The sequence below is a fragment of the Acinonyx jubatus genome, chromosome C1 (assembly GCF_027475565.1).
Source record: "Acinonyx jubatus isolate Ajub_Pintada_27869175 chromosome C1, VMU_Ajub_asm_v1.0, whole genome shotgun sequence".
Taxonomy (NCBI): Eukaryota; Metazoa; Chordata; class Mammalia; order Carnivora; family Felidae; genus Acinonyx; species Acinonyx jubatus.
This window is the reverse complement of record NC_069381.1, coordinates 8,269,947-8,286,049: the sequence shown is the minus strand read 5'-3', so window position 1 is coordinate 8,286,049 and position 16,103 is coordinate 8,269,947. Positions and strand designations below refer to the sequence as shown.

Genomic DNA, 16,103 nt, shown 5'->3' with positions numbered 1-16,103 from the left:
CCCATGAACTGTGAGATCATGACCTGAGTCAAAATCAAGAGTTGGAGGCTTAACTGACAAGCCACCCAGGTGACCCGAGAGGGTTCTTTAAAATGAACAGGGAAGGGCACCTGGGTGGCTCAGTTGTGTCTGACTTCAGCTCAGGTCATGATCTCACAGTCCGTGAGTTCAAGCCGCGCATCGGGCTCTGTGCTGACAGCTCAGAGCCTGGAGCCTGCTTCGGACTGTGTCTCCTTCTCTCTCTGCCCCTCACCTACTCGTGCTCTCTCTCTCTCAAAAATAAGTAAACATTAAAATTTTTCTTTAATGAACAGGGAGTAGATCATGTCCCAGAAGGGGCATCAGAGCACAGGCAGTCCAATCCCTTTGTCTTCCAGATAGGGACACTGAGACCAGGCAAAGAGAAGGGACTCACCCAAGGTCTTATTTCAGTGGCAGAGCCAGGACTCCGGCTTGGAGTGCTCAGTCTGCTCCATCGGCAGATTCTGGGGGGACTTCTTGGCAGTCCCTGGGAGCCACCAGGTCCGGAGAAGACGGCACGTGCTCCCAAAGAGCCAAATAGGGAAGCAACTTTTAAGGTCTAGGGAAAGAGGCCTTCTTTAAGTCCCAAGCCAGATGGACCCGCTCCCCAGCCTGGACAGAATGGGGCTTTGGTGGGAGGCAATGTTGCCTCAAAGACCCCCTCGACCCAGTTCTTGCTCTCCTGCAGCATGGCTCCCAGGGATATGGCCCCACACCAGAGCCTGCCTGCAGCGCTGGTTACAACATCCCTCCTTCCCGTGATAGGTGACAGAAACATTCCTTCTTCATTCCCTTATCCCAGCCAGACTACTAAAAGTCACATTAGACATGCAGATTCAACTTCAAATACATACATGTATATATAATTTAATGGCAATTAGGAGCTAATCAGCTTTTTCTTCCTGTCTCGGGGTGTTTTGCCTCCCTGGTGCGGCGCTGGTCCTCAGAAACATCTTGGGGTGTTTGATTCTTCTACCCTTCGGCTGAGAGATGTGCGTGCAAGTTCAAAATGAGACAGTTGGAGTTGAATGGTCCCATTCTCCCCTGACACTGAAGTGGGGGACATCATGTCCTTCTCTGCTTCCTGGTTCTGGGTCGGCGCCTTTGGGTGAATTCAGCTCATCTGAGGTGGAGAAGGGCGGACAGGAGAAGGGAGAGACCTCCTGGGCAGCAGTGTCCTAATGCCCTATCTGCTGATGCCCCGTCTTCCCTGCAGATGCCCCAGCTATGTGCCTTCCATCCTGAATCCCCAGCCCTTCTCCAAGACCTGGGCACTCCATCTCAGGCCAGGAGGCTATAGGAGCAGTGGAGACATGGTGGTAAAATTGGGGCCAAATCACCCAGATGGGGTGAAGCTAAAAGCCCCACTAACTCACTGCAGACACTCTGCCACCCATTAAGATAATCACAATCTAATAATTAGCTGTGTGTCTGCAAGGTCCAGGTACTCTCTCCACCCTCCCTCATACACCAGCCCTGTGAGGGAGGCAGTAGGAGCGTCCTCACTTAACAGAAGAATAAACAGAGAGGTTAAGTGACTCCCTTACGGTCACACAGCAAATAAGGGGTGAAACTAGAGTTTGAACCTCAGGTCTACGGATTCTGAAGCCCATGATCATTTCTGCATTCCAGGTGGCCCGTCAGTTTCTTGAGAGCTGAGATGGCAATACCCATTGAAAAAACCCACTGCTCTTTAGCAAGCCTGCACCAGCACTGCAAGACCTAAAAATCACTCTGCTTTCAGTACCTGTCAGCTCAAGGCATGACTTAAAGGAAGTCCCCATCAGTCTCGGAAGCCTAGCCTTCCCTCCAATGGGAACACGGGTGTGTTGGTTACCTTTGTGTGGCTGGGCCATGGGATGCCCAGACGTTGGACCAAACATGATCCTGGATATGGAGCCTGAGGAAAGCAGAGGACCACCCCCCCATAACGTGGGCCTCATCCCATCAGTCGAAGACCTGACTAGAATAAAAGGGCCGGGTAAGACGGGGCTTCTGCTGACTGCTAGAGCTGAAGCATTAGTCTTTTCCAGCCTTCAGACTCAGTCTCAGACATCGGCTCTTCCTGGGTCTCAAGCCTGCTGGATTTCGGACAGGAACTTACATCATCTGCTTCCCTGGTTCTCAGGCCTTTGGGCTCAGATTGGAACTACCATCAGCTCTCCTGGGTCTCCAGCTTGCTGCCTGTGGACCTTGGGATTTCTTAGTCTCCAAACTCATGTGAGCCAATTCATCTATCTATCTATCTATCCATCCATCAGCCTACATCCTATTTGTTCCATTTCTTTCTAATACAGTTTTCTCAGAGGGAAAGTGGGGGTGAGGCAGGAGCCCCATCCCAGCAGCTAGATCCTAGGGGTCTTCCTTCAAGAAGCCCCAAGTCCTACCCAGAATCTCAAATGAAAATGGCAAAAGAGCCAGGCAATGCCCTCCAAATCCGTAGAGGGAGGGGCATGGTTGGGAGGCTCTCAGGGCGTGTCTGAACCCTTCCCTCAGCAAGAAGGTCCTCCATCTACCCCCCACAACCGCCCCCTCCCCCAGCCCTGAAGAAACCTGGCTTTGCAGCTGTAGTTGAAGCTCGCACGTGCCCCTACTCCCCTTCAGACCCCCTGCCCCTCAAGAAACACCATATCCTCATTAGCTAAATGTGCCAGCAGAGGGCAGGAAGTTCAGAAGGACACATGTGACCACTTCTCACAAAGCAAATCTGGGCTTATTTATAGGGAGGCAGAAGGGGTGGGAGGGAGGGAGTCGGCAGGGGCTCTGCGGTGAGCCTGTCCAGGCCCCGTGTTCCCCAGACCGGGGCCGGCTGCGGAGACAGAGTACATGAAGGACAGCCAGCCTCCCGGGGTTGACAGCTGGTGAGGAAACTGGGCACTGACTCGCAAGCCCAACAGCTCAATATATATCAGGCAAACAAGCTTTGCTCTGGTCAATATATCACCCGGGGAATGTCCCAGCCAGCACCAGAGGAATCCAGTATTAATGGTCACCAGAGCATTGCCACCTTCCGCCGTTCTGTGTGTTCTCTCTAGTGGGCTCAGGGGAACAGAACCGGCCTCCCCCCAACGCTAAGAAGGATCTGGGGTACCAAGAGCATCAGGGCCTGATTTTGGCGGGGGGCAGTGGGGAGCTAAGCATGGATTTTGCAGTCAGATACACCTGGAGTCAGACCCTGGCTCTGCCGCTGGCTGGGCGCCTGGGGTTTCGGTTTCCCCATCTGTGAAATGGCGATGGTGACACCTGCTTACTGAGTCACACAGCTGCTGGTGCGATCAGTATGAGCTTCAGAGATGGGGAGAACCCTAAATCCGGCCCCGGCTCCTGTGCAGGGCTGTACATTGGCTGGAGCCACCTCTTTCATTCTCTACGACCTTGGCCCTCAGATGTTAACATGGGTCATTCACCAGGTGCGCTTGTTCAAGTGCAAACTTCTGGGCCAGACACCAGATCCAGTCATTCAGACTCTCGGGGGGGGGGGGGGGGGGGCAAGGCCCAGGAATCTAGTGATACCACCTCCCCGGGTGATTCTGTTGCAGGTGGCCCGGGAGTATTCCTTGAAAGACTCTGCTGTCCTGGTCACCTTCCCCAGCTCCCCGTGGTTTCTTCCGGCAGGTGGTCTAGCCTTTGGCACTCCCTTTCCTGCGGCTCATGCTTGCCTCTCTGCAGGCTCACCACACCCCCGGGGGGCCCTGTGGATGGACTCAGGGCTCACTCCTCTAAGCGCCTCTTCCTCCAGCCGTGAGGAGGGAAGAGATGACGGCATCTGGGCCAGGAACAGGACTTTACGTCCAGAGAGAGGGACACAGGCCGCCCAGATCTGCCAACCAGCTCTTCAACCAGCAGTGAAAGAAAACAGCAGGCCAAGAGCTTACTCTCTGGCAGAAGCTGTGGGAGGGGCCTGGGCAGGGAGCTTCGCATCCACCAGGCACTGCCGTGTGCCCATCACTGGGCACTTTACTTATGTCCTCTCTGGTCCAGCCTCAGCTCTATGAGGCAGTGTGCAGGGGTGGGGTGGGGATCCGGGCCTCTGCAGGCCCAATGTCAGAGCCCATCATTTTAGCCTCTGTGCTCTACTGCTAAGAGGGATTCCACCCAGACTGCCCCACTCTACACCTCTTGCCCCTCCCCCACACCTCTTGCCGCCTAGGAACTCAGACCTCATAGCCCAGACCCATCAGTCCGGACTCCTGGAGCCCTCCAGGCGACCTTGGCATCTCTAAAGAAGAGGCAATGAAAGCTTAATAAAACCAGCAACACTTACAGAGGCCGTAAAATACAGCCAGGCCCCCAGGCGTCCCTTGCTTGAAGGGTCAGAAGGTTCCTGAAAACCCTCACTACATGCTCTGGCCAACCTGTCTGCCTCCCACCACCTCTTCCCCACTCCCTGGTCCCAAGTCCTGGCTGCTGTCTGGACTTCAGTGTCCACAGGGCCCAGTAGCCAATCAGCTCCCCAGCCCCAGACCGCTAGGTTAATAAAAAATAAAAAGATTCGCACAAAACACGACCAATAACCATGGCCATAAAAGCCAAATTGGATTCCTTCGTGGATGATGAGCTTGGGGTCCTTCTCTGTCTCCGAGACCCGATTAACAAATATGTAAAACGATTCCCCTATCATCTCTGGCTCCAGCCAGCTCTCCCTGCAGCTCCAAGCTCAGGGACAAGGAACGAGGCAGAAGCGGGGGGATGTGTATCTAGGGCAGAAGAAGCGGCCCTCTGGGCCTCGGCACTGGCCTGCTGTGTGGCTCAGAACAAGTCACTGAATACCTCTGGATGGTGGTCCCCCACCTGGGGAGAGACGCTCTCACACCCTCGCCCTTTGTGTTCTCGGCCTCTGCCCAAGAGGGGGACACAAAGGAAAGGCAGAGGGCTGCCCTTCACCCCATCCAGAAGCTGTTGTATGACTGGGGGAGGGGTAAATGCTCTGACACCAGCCAAGCAGTACGTCCTAGGTGCCATCAGCTTTGCTGGGACACAGCAGGTGGCCGGCCACCTGTCAGTAATCAGCTCTGGGGGAGGCTTTGGAAACTGTATCCCTTCCCACCCCCCCCCCCAGAGCCCCCAGACCACATCTGTGGGCCCAAGGACATTGCAAGACCCTTCTCAGCCCCACACCACGAAAGACAAGCATGGAGGTAAATTGGAACACAAAAGATAAAAAAGCACATAATACGAAGTGCTCAGACCACAGAGAGGCCACCACGACTGGCTTGGGATGGAGCTCCAGGGAGGCTGTACCCCAGCCTGACTGCCAGAAAAAAAACAGGGAGAGCCCTTAGGGTAAATGTCCCCTCTGAGCACTCCGAGCTTCCCCAGCCCCTGCTGCTGACACTTGCGGAGGGCCAAGGAGCCCAGCACCGGCCGAAAGCACAGGAAGGAGATGCTGGATGCTGCTCAGACCTTGCATCCCCAAGACAGAGCCAGCCCTGCCCCTGCCCCTCACATCCTGGGGGATGCGTCTACGCAGCATCTTACAGCTTGTAGATCATTTTCACGTGGGGTTTCAAGTCCTAGGACTTATTTCCAATTTGCAAACAAGAACTGAGGCTAAAAGAAGTAAAGGGATTTCTTTGAACCGGATTTCTGATAAGCTCGGCACTCTCCTCACTATATTGGACTTTATTTGAGCCTTACATGTTTGAAACTCTCCGAGTTCTGGAATCAGCCCTCCTGATCCCTGCTGGTGCGCACACAGGTGAGCGCCTTCTTCATCTCCCTCGGTCTTTCTCAGGGTCCGCACCCCCCGCCCCCCAAAGAGTCATCCTGGCCACAGCCTAGGCACAGCTCAGGCCCCAGGGAAGGGAGGAGAGGAGCATCTGGGACTAGCAAGTGAGTTCATCGACTTGAGTGTCTAGGTAGAAATGCACCTTCAGTGCCCACACCGGTCAGTGGCTCCAGGGAAGGGCTTCCTGGCTACACTGATGATGACAACTCGGGTGCCTATAGTGGGGAGTGGCACAGAGGCCCCCGACAGGGTGGGGAGTCTGACACGGGCTCTCGGCCTCACCCCACACCCCATGATGGTGCAGCTGTCTACAGAGACAGGAATTAAGGGTCCACGCTGAGCAGGCAGAGCAGAGGGCCCCGGGATAAAGAGCACATCTCTAAGCATCCTTCCTCAACTCCGCTGCCTTTCCCAGGAGATTCTGGGCCCCAGCAACTGGCTGTGGCTCCCAGCTGCGGGGACCACAAGAGACCCCAGTGAAGTTACCTGGACTCAAGAATCCCAGTTCCTTTCCACCCCATACCACCCCTGCTCAGTGGTGCAGTATCACCCTAAGTCAGTGGGAATCCCCACTCCAAATCCTTCCACAGTAACGGGGCTCTGTCTCCTCCTTGCTTGTGATCTCAGGCTAGTCTTCCTTCCTGGGTCTCAGTTTGCCCTTTGTCAAGTGGGAGGGCTGGACGCAATGAGCTTTTAGATAACTTCCAGTTCTGTCATTCGGAGACCCCACAAGGCCAGGACACAGAAGTGTGACAAGAGAGCAAATAGGGTGGCTGAGGGCTAGGGGAGCAGCTGGGAAGGTAAAGAATGCTGCAGATTTCACAGGGTGCTGGGCTGCAACCCCCATCAGCTGTGCAGCCTCTGGGTTTCAATCCCTGCCATGGCCAGGAGCCAGAGGACACCTGTGACTGGAGGGTCCTGCAGAATGGGATGGGGGTGGGGCACTCAGTGAGGGGCCAAGGTTCAAGGCCTCAGACTATCTCTCCCTGATCCTGTGCTGAAGGGTGTTCCAGGGGACAAGAACAGGTCCCTTCCCTTTGTCAGTACTTGGGGTCAGGCTCTGCCAGATCAAGGTCCTGGCTGTCAAAGTCTGCCAGCCCCACTTACCAATTCTACATTTACCCATTCATTCATTCATTCATTCATTCATTCATTCATTGTCTTAATTCATTCACCTGATGGTGCTTGCTGTAAAATAAAGAGTTTCCAGGGCACCTGGGCGGCTCAGTTGGTTAAACGTCCAACTCTCTTGGTTTCCGCTCAAGTTATGATCTCACGGTTCATGAGTTCAAGCCCCACATCAGGCTCTGCAATGACAGTGTGGATCCTGCTTGGGATTTTCTCTCTCTCTCTCTCTCTCTCTCTCTCTCTCTCTCTCCTCCTCTCCTGCTCTCTCTCTCTTTCTAAAAAATAAATAAATAAACCTTTTAAAAAACGGTTGAAACAGTAAATTAAAACTAAACTAAAGACTTTCTGTTAAATTACCTTTATCTTGAACTCCTTTTCTCCAGAAGACTCTATGAACCTTCCCACCCCGGATCTATTCTCATGGTCATTAATGCCCAAGAGTACCTCTTGGCTGACATGTTCCTGCTCATCACAAATTCCTGGCTCTGTTACTCTGGAACCATCTGCTCAAAGCCTCTGGAAAACAGGGTCAGAAAGTCAGGAGCCCTTGCAAGGAGCATGCAGATGTTACTAGCCTGCAATGTTCTTCACCAGTCAGCTTCCCCCCAGCTTCTTCAGTTGAAGAAGGGAAGGAGGGGTCTTCTCCTCTGGCCGCTGACACTTTTCCAAGGCCTGACTTCTCTCTAGCTTAGCCTAATGTGTCTCAGGCCTGGATGGCAGAGAGGAACCAAAACCAACATCCTGCCTTTGTGAAGCCACAAGATGATGCTTTAAAACCAGCAAATACTTTTCACCCAGGGATCTCGCACATGCAGTCATATCCAGAGGGATTTGAGTCCCAGCTGTGTCTACATGGCATGAAAAGGGGAAACATCTGGAAGAAAGGCAGGCAAGTCCCGCCAGGCTACCAGATGTGGCATGCATATGGACATCTGAAACATGGCCCGCTTGGCTGTTTGGCAGTCAAGAAGCAAGTGGTCAACCCATGTCACCCTGTCAACCGGGACATGGCCCCAGTCCATACGTACAAGTTACTCAGATTACTGAAGGATCCGAAAAGTATTTTGGCTGCAATCTTTAGAGACCTACATCAAGATAAAGGCCAAAGAAGGGCCTCGATCATCATCTGGGGTCAGTGCTGAGCCCAGCTTGCCTGTGTCTCAAGCGCCATCACTCACCAGCAACTTGCTTTGTCTCTCTGTGCCTCACATTTCTCATCCTTAAAATGAAATAATAATAGTAATGCTTTGGGGTGCCTGGGGGGCTCAGTCGGTTAAGCGTCTGACTCTTGATTTTGTCTCCGGTCATGATCTCACAGTTCGTGGGTTCGAGCCCTATGCTGACAGCATGAAGCCTGTTTAGGATTCTCTCTCTCTCTCTCTCTCTCTCTCTCTCTCTCTCTCTGCCCCTCCCTGGCACTCTCTCTCTCAAAATAAATAAAAAAGCTTTAAAAAAAGGAAAATCCTTTAAAAAAATAATAGTAATGCCTTCATAGGGCAGGTATGAGGATGAAATTATAACACCCATTAAGCTCTAAGCCCAGTGCCTGGCAAGCAGTAAACATTCCAAATATGTTGGCCATGATTAGAATCACTGTCATCAGGGCTCCTGGATGGCTCAGTTGGCTGAATGTCTGACTTTGGCTAAGTCATGATCTCACGGTTCGTGAGTTCGAGTGCCGTGTTGGGCTCTGTGCTGACAGCTCAGAGCCTGGAGCCTGCTTCGGATTCTGTGTCTCCCTCTCTCTCTGCCCCTCCCCTGCTCATGCTCTGTCTCTCTGTCTCTCTCAAAAATAAATAAATATTGAACTAACCAAATTTTTAAAAAAAAGATTCATCATCATCATCGTCGTCATCATCATCATCATCATCATCATCATCATCAGATGGGTCATTCTCCAGAACTCTCCCAGCTAGGAACACAAGAAACCACCCCCAGGACAGTGCAAAGGCCAGTATGGGAGGGAGGGACACATACTTCTCCCCCCAAACATCCAAGGACCGCCAGTTTGCCAAACCCTTTGCCCAGCTCAGCCCCATTTAAGCCACCTTCCCCAGAGACAAGGAGATCTCCACATTCTGCTCCATGATAGGAATAGCTTCCAGCTGGCAGTCATGTGTCCTCTAGTAACAAGGTTTGGCAAAGGACATGTCATCCAGGTGCCAGTATGTGTGTCGGATGCCTCGGGCAGATGGTTGGGCGGGGACAAGCTTTCCCTACATCCCATCTTCCACCAAGACATCATGCTAGGAAGAGCACCCAGGTGTGCTGTGGGCACCACCGGTGGGAAACTTTCCTCCTGACCCTGGAATGACTGCTTATTTGGATCATGTCCTCTGAGCCCCAAAGGACAGACACCTGGGTTCCTCTTCTGCTTCTAGTGGGGGACCTAGAGGAGCCATCACTTTCACCCATCACCTCTGCTCCAGGGAGGAGACGCCAGGCGAGGATGGGAGACTCTGGTGAGCCCTCCAAGGACAGAGACAGGCTTTTCCACTTCTGCACCCAGTGCCTGGTGCACAATGGGTCTGCCCAGGCAGACACTTGTGGGATTGCAGGAATAAGGAGATGGCTTTTTCTTGTAGAGGAGGGTTCAGCCTCTTCAAACATTAGCACAGCACCTGGCACATGGTCAGTGTTCTGTATTTGCTAGTGTTGTTGTTCATGATGATGCATAGGTGGGGACCTGGGCAGGTTGGCAGGGTCAGGTTTGAGCTGGGGGTGCAGGGTGTGGGGGAGAGGACTTGGTGCAAAATGCAATGAAAGCCAGCTGCATTTCACCCCTGCAGTTGGAAGAGAAGTATTATCTTTACTGCCTGTATTGGCTCAGCTCCTTCTCTGAGGCCACTTGGATGCTTCCCATACTCAAGGCGGCCAGCCTGACTCCCTGGCGTTTGGGCCTTACCACCAATGTGCTGCGTGATGCTGGGTAACCCACCCCCTCTGAAGTAACCTCCCCATCGGTAGCCCTGGCATGTCACAGAGGTCAACTGTTTTCCTAGTCCAAGCCTCACCGGGGGCTCCTGCCTGAGCCCCTCCACAGGCAGACAGGTTTGGGCTCCCATGGTTGGTGACAATCCAAGATGCAAAGGCAAAGCCCCCAGTCCCAGCCCTGGAAACCCATTCTCCCTGAGACAGGGCCAGAGCTAAACTCAGGGGACAGCCCTGCACCTTTCACCCTTGGTGGGACCAGTAGAGGAATTTACATTCTTTTCAAAACAATCATGTAAATGGTTTCTTGACAAAAACCATTCATTCAGTGAATGAATGAATGAATGAATGAATGAATACCAGAAACAATGCAGAATCCTGGCCAAAGTAGGGTCTTTTGCTTTATTTGATTAAAATCTGACCCCAGTGTGGCCTCTTTTAGGTGTACAGCTTTAGGGAAGCTTCTTCACTTCTCTGAACCTTGATTTTCCCATATATTAAATGGGAATAATGATCCGTACTCCACGAGAGATGCTTACAAGGTTAAGTGAAATAGTATCTATACATGCTTAGTAGGTAATCAGCAAACGGCAGCCTCATTATCAGCATTGTTATTCTCAGCCTGCTGCTCCGTTTGTAAGGCAGAGGACTGAGGCCATTAGCCTTGAATGATGCCCATTTCCAAAGAGCTCTGATGAGCCTACAGACACACATTAATTGCAGCCCTCCCACCCGTGTGCCTTCCAGCTGGAAGGAGCAGAAGCGGCCGTCTGGTCTCTCCGTGGCCAGGCAGGGAGCTCACTCACCAGGGGAGGCTCGGCCACCTTCTCTGGGCTATCCCGGCAGCACCCGTGCCTCTGGCTTTTGTCGAGCAGCTGGAGTGTGAGCCGCACTGTCTGCCCGTGAAATGCGACTTTCAGAAAACATGCATATTTGTGAGTTGGTGCATGTTTCTATTTCGGGCCGACACTGCCCTCTTTATTTATTTTCCCTGGGCTTTGCATTTGGAACCCAGCTTGGAAGGGTGTTTTGACAGACTTTGACACCGCTGTGGCTCCTCTGGCAGGAGACATGCTCTGGTGGGGAAGGAGGATTTAAAACGACAATCTTTCTCTCAGCTAGGGTCCATTGACAATCAGACACTCCTGCCTCCTGGCCCAGCCCTGGGTTTCCACATATTTGGGTGGGGGGCGGAGTAGAAGAGATACAGGTGGGGAAACAATTTCAAAGAGGGGGAAGAAGCCCAAAGAGACTAATCATCGAGCTTCCAAAATCATAATAACACGGCCGTCATTATCAACATCAGTAATGTTACTATCAACTGCTGTCACCACCACCACCACCATTTTGGGGTTCCTATTTTTATGACTGACAGTGGGCTGGAAGACTGCCCTTAGGGAAACCACCTCATCTTTCAGCATCTCACTGTGTTCATCTGTAAAGGTGATTTTGCAGTACTCAGCTCATGGGGCTGTAAGAAGTGGCCGCTCAGTCAAATGGCAGCAGTGACTGTCTTGCCTCCTGGTCTCAGGTCTTGGCCAGCTGCCCACGGACAGCTGACTTGGTCAAGTCTTAGGGATTTGGGGCTGATTGCCAAGACCCTACCCACCAGGCAGCCCTCTAAAGCTGCTCTCAGCTAGTCCCCTCTCTGTGGTCATTTACAAGCAGCCCAGAATTGACCTTAACTCAAGGAGGAAGGACCTTCGCTCAGACAACTCCATCTGCCTTTGGATGACCAGGTGAGTGGAAGGGGTGATGAAGAGACCAGAGAGTTGTTTAAATGCTTAAACTGTCAGACAAAAGAGCCTAAACCATGATTCCAAGGCTCTGAGGGGCAGGAGGTCCAGGCGTAAGTTCCTCCGTTTCTACTCATTCATTCATTCATCCACTAAGCATCCGCCAGCAGAATCAGTGGTTCACATAGAAGACATACTGACAGGGGAATCAATGTCTGCCCCAATGGCGATTGCACTTCAGCAATGTGACCTCAAGAAAATTACTTGACATCTCTGGCCCTATAAAGGAAATCATCTTAACATCCACTGCTCAGGGGACAGAAAGAATTCACCAGTGGTGGGTGCTTTGGGCAGGGGGGAAGGTACCATAACCCCTGAGGTTAGAACCATGTTTTCAATCCCACCCACACTCAAGAGTGAGTCGATGTTCCACATCACTAGGACCAAACAGGGACTCTTGAGGGTCCCTTCAGCCAGCCCTGCACCGATGGGAAGCCTGAGGCTCAGGGAAGGGAAGTAACTTGCCCAAGAACACACTGGGAGACTGTGGCCAAGCTGAGACTAGAACCCAGGTCTCCCCACTTCCACTCCAGTGATTCTTCTACCACATCACACTGGGATGCTTCCTCTTCCAACAGAGTTACTGGAGTTTAAGGGCAATAGCAGAAGAGGTATCAAAGGGCAAGCCAGAACATGGGTACTGAATGCCTCAAAATCCCCATGGAGTGAGGGTTTGCTGTGATTCCACAACAGAGGAATCCCAGCCTGTTGGAGACACTGCGGAGGCTCTGGGGCATCCAGTCCTAGAAACATTCCCAGGGAGGGGCTGGAAGCGGCTGAGGCCATGGGCAGGGAGAGGGGTGCTGTCAGACTTTCAAAGGGAGGGGAGTGGAGGCATGGAGTCTGCCCAGAGAATGGAGTCAGCTCCTCCTAAGGGTCATCTGTGTCCATATGGGAGCAGAGTGACTGGATCAGACCCAGGCTGAAGGAAAGTTGGGGAGAGAGTGAAGGCAGCTGGGAAGGAGGAACTGGTGAGAAAGACAAAAAAAAAAAAAAGGAGGGGGGGGGAGATACACATGGGAGAGGAGAACAGAGCAGGGAAACAAAGAGAAAGTGCAAGCAAAAAATGATGCAGAAAGAGGGGTGTGTACTCTGGTTGTAGGAGATTTGTCTGGAGTACATTTGAGGAAGGGGAGCAGGCATGGGGGCGGTGAGCAAAGCAAAATGGATTCTGAGGCTAAAACCAAGATTCTGTTAAGGCCAGGCTTCTGCCCAGATTCCACTGGGCCACAGCCTCTTCCTTCCATTTGGCAGATGCCGGGTTTTCTGCTCAGGTCTGCATTGGTGGGGGGGGGGGGGCGGGGGGCAAAGAGGGGGTAGCTGCTCCTCTACCCCACCCCCCACCCCACCCGGAAGTGTGTGTGTGCACGGGGAGCCCAAGCAGCTCTGTGAATCGCTGGGCACCCCTGTGAGCACCCAGGGGTTGAGCTCCGGAGTCTGGGGCTTAGTAAGATGTCGGGGAACAGCAGGATCCGGAGTGAAGATGCCCGCCTGGATGCTCGTGCTTGTGGGGAGACCTGAGTGTGTCCACGTGCGAGTGGATCTTCCCTCTGTGTGTGGGCTGTGAATGGATGTATGTTTGCGTGAGTGGACTATGAATCTGTGTGGGGATTGTTTGTGGTCTGTAGATTTGCGTGGGTGTGCGCATGGACTGTGGGTCCGTGAGCTTGCGCTGGGGTTGTGGGTCTCGGAGGCCGCCTCGCGGCGCTGTCCGCGGTGCTGACCCGGGGCTTGGATGGGAGGGGACCTGCGCCCAGCCTCAGGGGGACCGCGGGAATCTGGCGCCGGCTGTGTAGCAGACAGGAGCCGAGGAAAGGAAGCCTCCAAGTCTTTCTTGGAGGCGCCTTCTTAGTCCACCTGCGGGTTCCCCCCCCCCACCCCCGGGGGAGTTGGGAAAAGTTCTGCCAGCGGCCGGGGTTGGCTCGGGGGACTCCGCGCCAATCGCACCAGGAATCTTACCCCAACCCTCCGCGCCGCTACGGCCCCGCTGCCCACCGCACCTCCACCTTCACTCGCGTTCTCGGCAGGGCACGGGGCTCCCCTATCGCGCTCGGCTTCCACCGCCTGCCCGGTCTGCCCCAGAGCTCCCGCGCGCCCGGCTGGACCTGCAGCCAGGTTCATTGCTTTCCAGGACTCGGGAAACGTCTGGGTGAAAGCATGAGTGCGCTAAGGTAGGGAGTGGATGGAGAGGAGGTCAGTCACCTTTTCCTCCCTCCCACTCTAGCCAGGCCGAGAGCCGGATCCAGGGCGGCTTCAGACTGACTCAACTTTTACGGAATCAGTCATCCACCCGCGAGGACGAGCAGGGGGCCGGAGTGTGAAGCCTCCCGGGAGATCGGAAGCCTCGCCCGGTGTGGACCTCAAACTGGCCCGTGCAGAATGAAGCTGCTCCGGCCCCGTGAGGAGTTGGTGCGGAGCTGGAGCCCGGCCACGGGGGGCCAGCTCCGGGCTCTGCCCACTACCGGCTGGCTTTCCCGGCGGGGGCGGGGGGGGGGCGCCAAGGCCTGCACCCAGGGCTGGTTGGAGAGCGAGAGAACTTCACACACAGCCCCGCGCAGGCCGGGGTGGGAGCGGCGCGGAGGGCTTGTCCCTTCCTCCGAGCGATGCATCCCCCCAGCCCCGACCCGGATGGCGCCCAGGGGCAGTCGCACTCACCTCGGCTGGCCAAGCTGGGCTGGCTGAGCCGCGGGCGCGGGAAGGAGGCGCACCGGAGGGGCCGGGGGCTGCGGCCACCCCGCCGTGAGGACTTGTCCCCTCGCGGAAGTCGCAGGGAGATGCTCTTCGTAGCTGCAGGAGGCCCGAGTTCCCCGCTCCGCTCCAGAGAGCGCAGACCGCGCACAGCCTAGCGCTGAGACTGGTCCCCAGCGCGCAACCCGAGCGCTCGGCGCCGCCGCAGCCTTTTATTCGCCGCCCGCCTTTGTTTGGGTCCCGGCTCCTACCACGGGGTATGGGGGTGTCGGGCGCAGGCTCTAGAGCCGCGCCGCCTCCTAGCCACTGGCGCCTCAGGCCTCCACGCCGCCTGGCTTTGCGTCAGTGGCCGGCAAGGGCCTGCGCTCCGCCGCGCACTGCTGTCCCTGGAGCCCGCCGCCAGGCGCCGCCGTGGCTGCCGCTCCCCCTGCGGGAGCCGCGCGGTGGTACAAGCGGGCTCCCATTGCCAGCGGGCGGGGCAGCGGGTGGCGCAGCGACCCCTGGGGGTGGGTCCACGCCTCTGCAAACGGCCCAGGCTGTGCCTCCTGCCCCGCCCCCAAGTTTCGTAGGTTCCCAGGTCTCTTCCCCCGTCTTCGCTCCTCTCCCAGTCCTCGCAGCTTTGGCAGATCACCAGCCGCCTGGACACTCTAGGGCGTCCCCGGGTCTCCTCCGGACGGAGCTGCCAAACTCGGGCTCCTGGCGCCGTCCCTTCTTCCCTCCTTCTCCATTCACCTCTCTGGCACCAGAGCCCAGAGCCACGCCAGCCCCTGGGACCCGGCATCCCTCCAGCTCTAGCACATGGTCTGCCTGACACCCCTGGCCGAAAGGCCACAAGGAGAAGGGGCTGGGGAACAGAGACCGGTGCCTGACCCCTTTCTCTTCATCGGGGCTCAGAGGGCATTGGCACTGCTGTCACCAGGGGAGAGCGGAGGCGGATGCCTCAAAAGCCAGGGAGCTGTAGGACCCCAGATGCAGGTTTTACTTACAAAAACCAGAAAGAAGGGAGGCCACTGCCACTGTTGTGTGAGGGGTGAGCCGGGAGTTTATCGTGCATCCTCAGACTGTGTGCTGGGAGGATCAGGGAAGACAGAGATGGGGAATCAGAACCTCCTCCTGCAGCAAGCTCCCAGCTTAGAGGAGAGATGAGAACACCAGAGAGTTCCAAAATGAAACACCAAGCCCCGCACCCACAGCAGGTATTCAACCCAGTTTCTCCAGCCCTTCTCTTTAAAAGAGGAAAGCTGAGTTGAGGGCATGCCTAACTTTAAGGCGCTGCGTGGCACCCTGTCACTCACCTGCCGTTCCTGCTCTGTCTCTCTGGTGTGCAGTCCCAGGGAACTGTACCCACTGGCTCGCTGCCAACTGGACACATTGGTATTTATGACCCTAGATGCCTCGAGAGCTCATCTATGCAGAAGCAAATGGCCCGAGCCAGTGTCCCTGCCCCGGCACTCATTCCCCATGTGCTCAGGATCCTCAAGGGAACCATTGCCAGACTGGCCAAGCCTGTTAGAAGACTCCCAGTGGCTTCATCTGGCCTTGAAGACTTTGGGTTGGAGACAGCTCCTGACTCGAAGCGTGCCACCCTGAGCTATAAGGGAAGAGAGAGACAGAGACAGGAGGCATCTTCTGAGAAGTGGGGAGTGCGTATGTTGCTACCCCAAGATCAGAGGCCAGATCTGACATAGGAGCACAAAAGAGCAGACCCAGGACCCCCCCCCACACACACACTTCCGGTCTCTCTTGCCACATCCCAGAGAGAAGCCAGAAAATGTGGAGCCATGGGAGAGGGCGGGAGGAAGGAGAACGGG

At 55.0% G+C, this 16,103-nt stretch overlaps 1 protein-coding gene across 4 annotated transcripts in view; it reads right to left on the bottom strand.

The window, feature by feature from the left end:
* The window catches only part of DISP3 (dispatched RND transporter family member 3), a 54,119-nt gene extending 39,414 nt beyond the window's left edge, over nt 1-14,705 (bottom strand). For 3 of the 4 annotated variants that reach the window (XM_027060422.2, XM_053207177.1, XM_027060420.2), the window contains exon 1: nt 14,260-14,705. The gene's annotated coding sequence lies outside the window, so the exon portion shown is untranslated. The remainder of the gene's footprint in view (nt 1-14,259) is intronic. The other variant, XM_027060418.2, reaches the window with a different exon arrangement.
* Nucleotides 14,706-16,103: the final 1,398 nt, after the last annotated feature.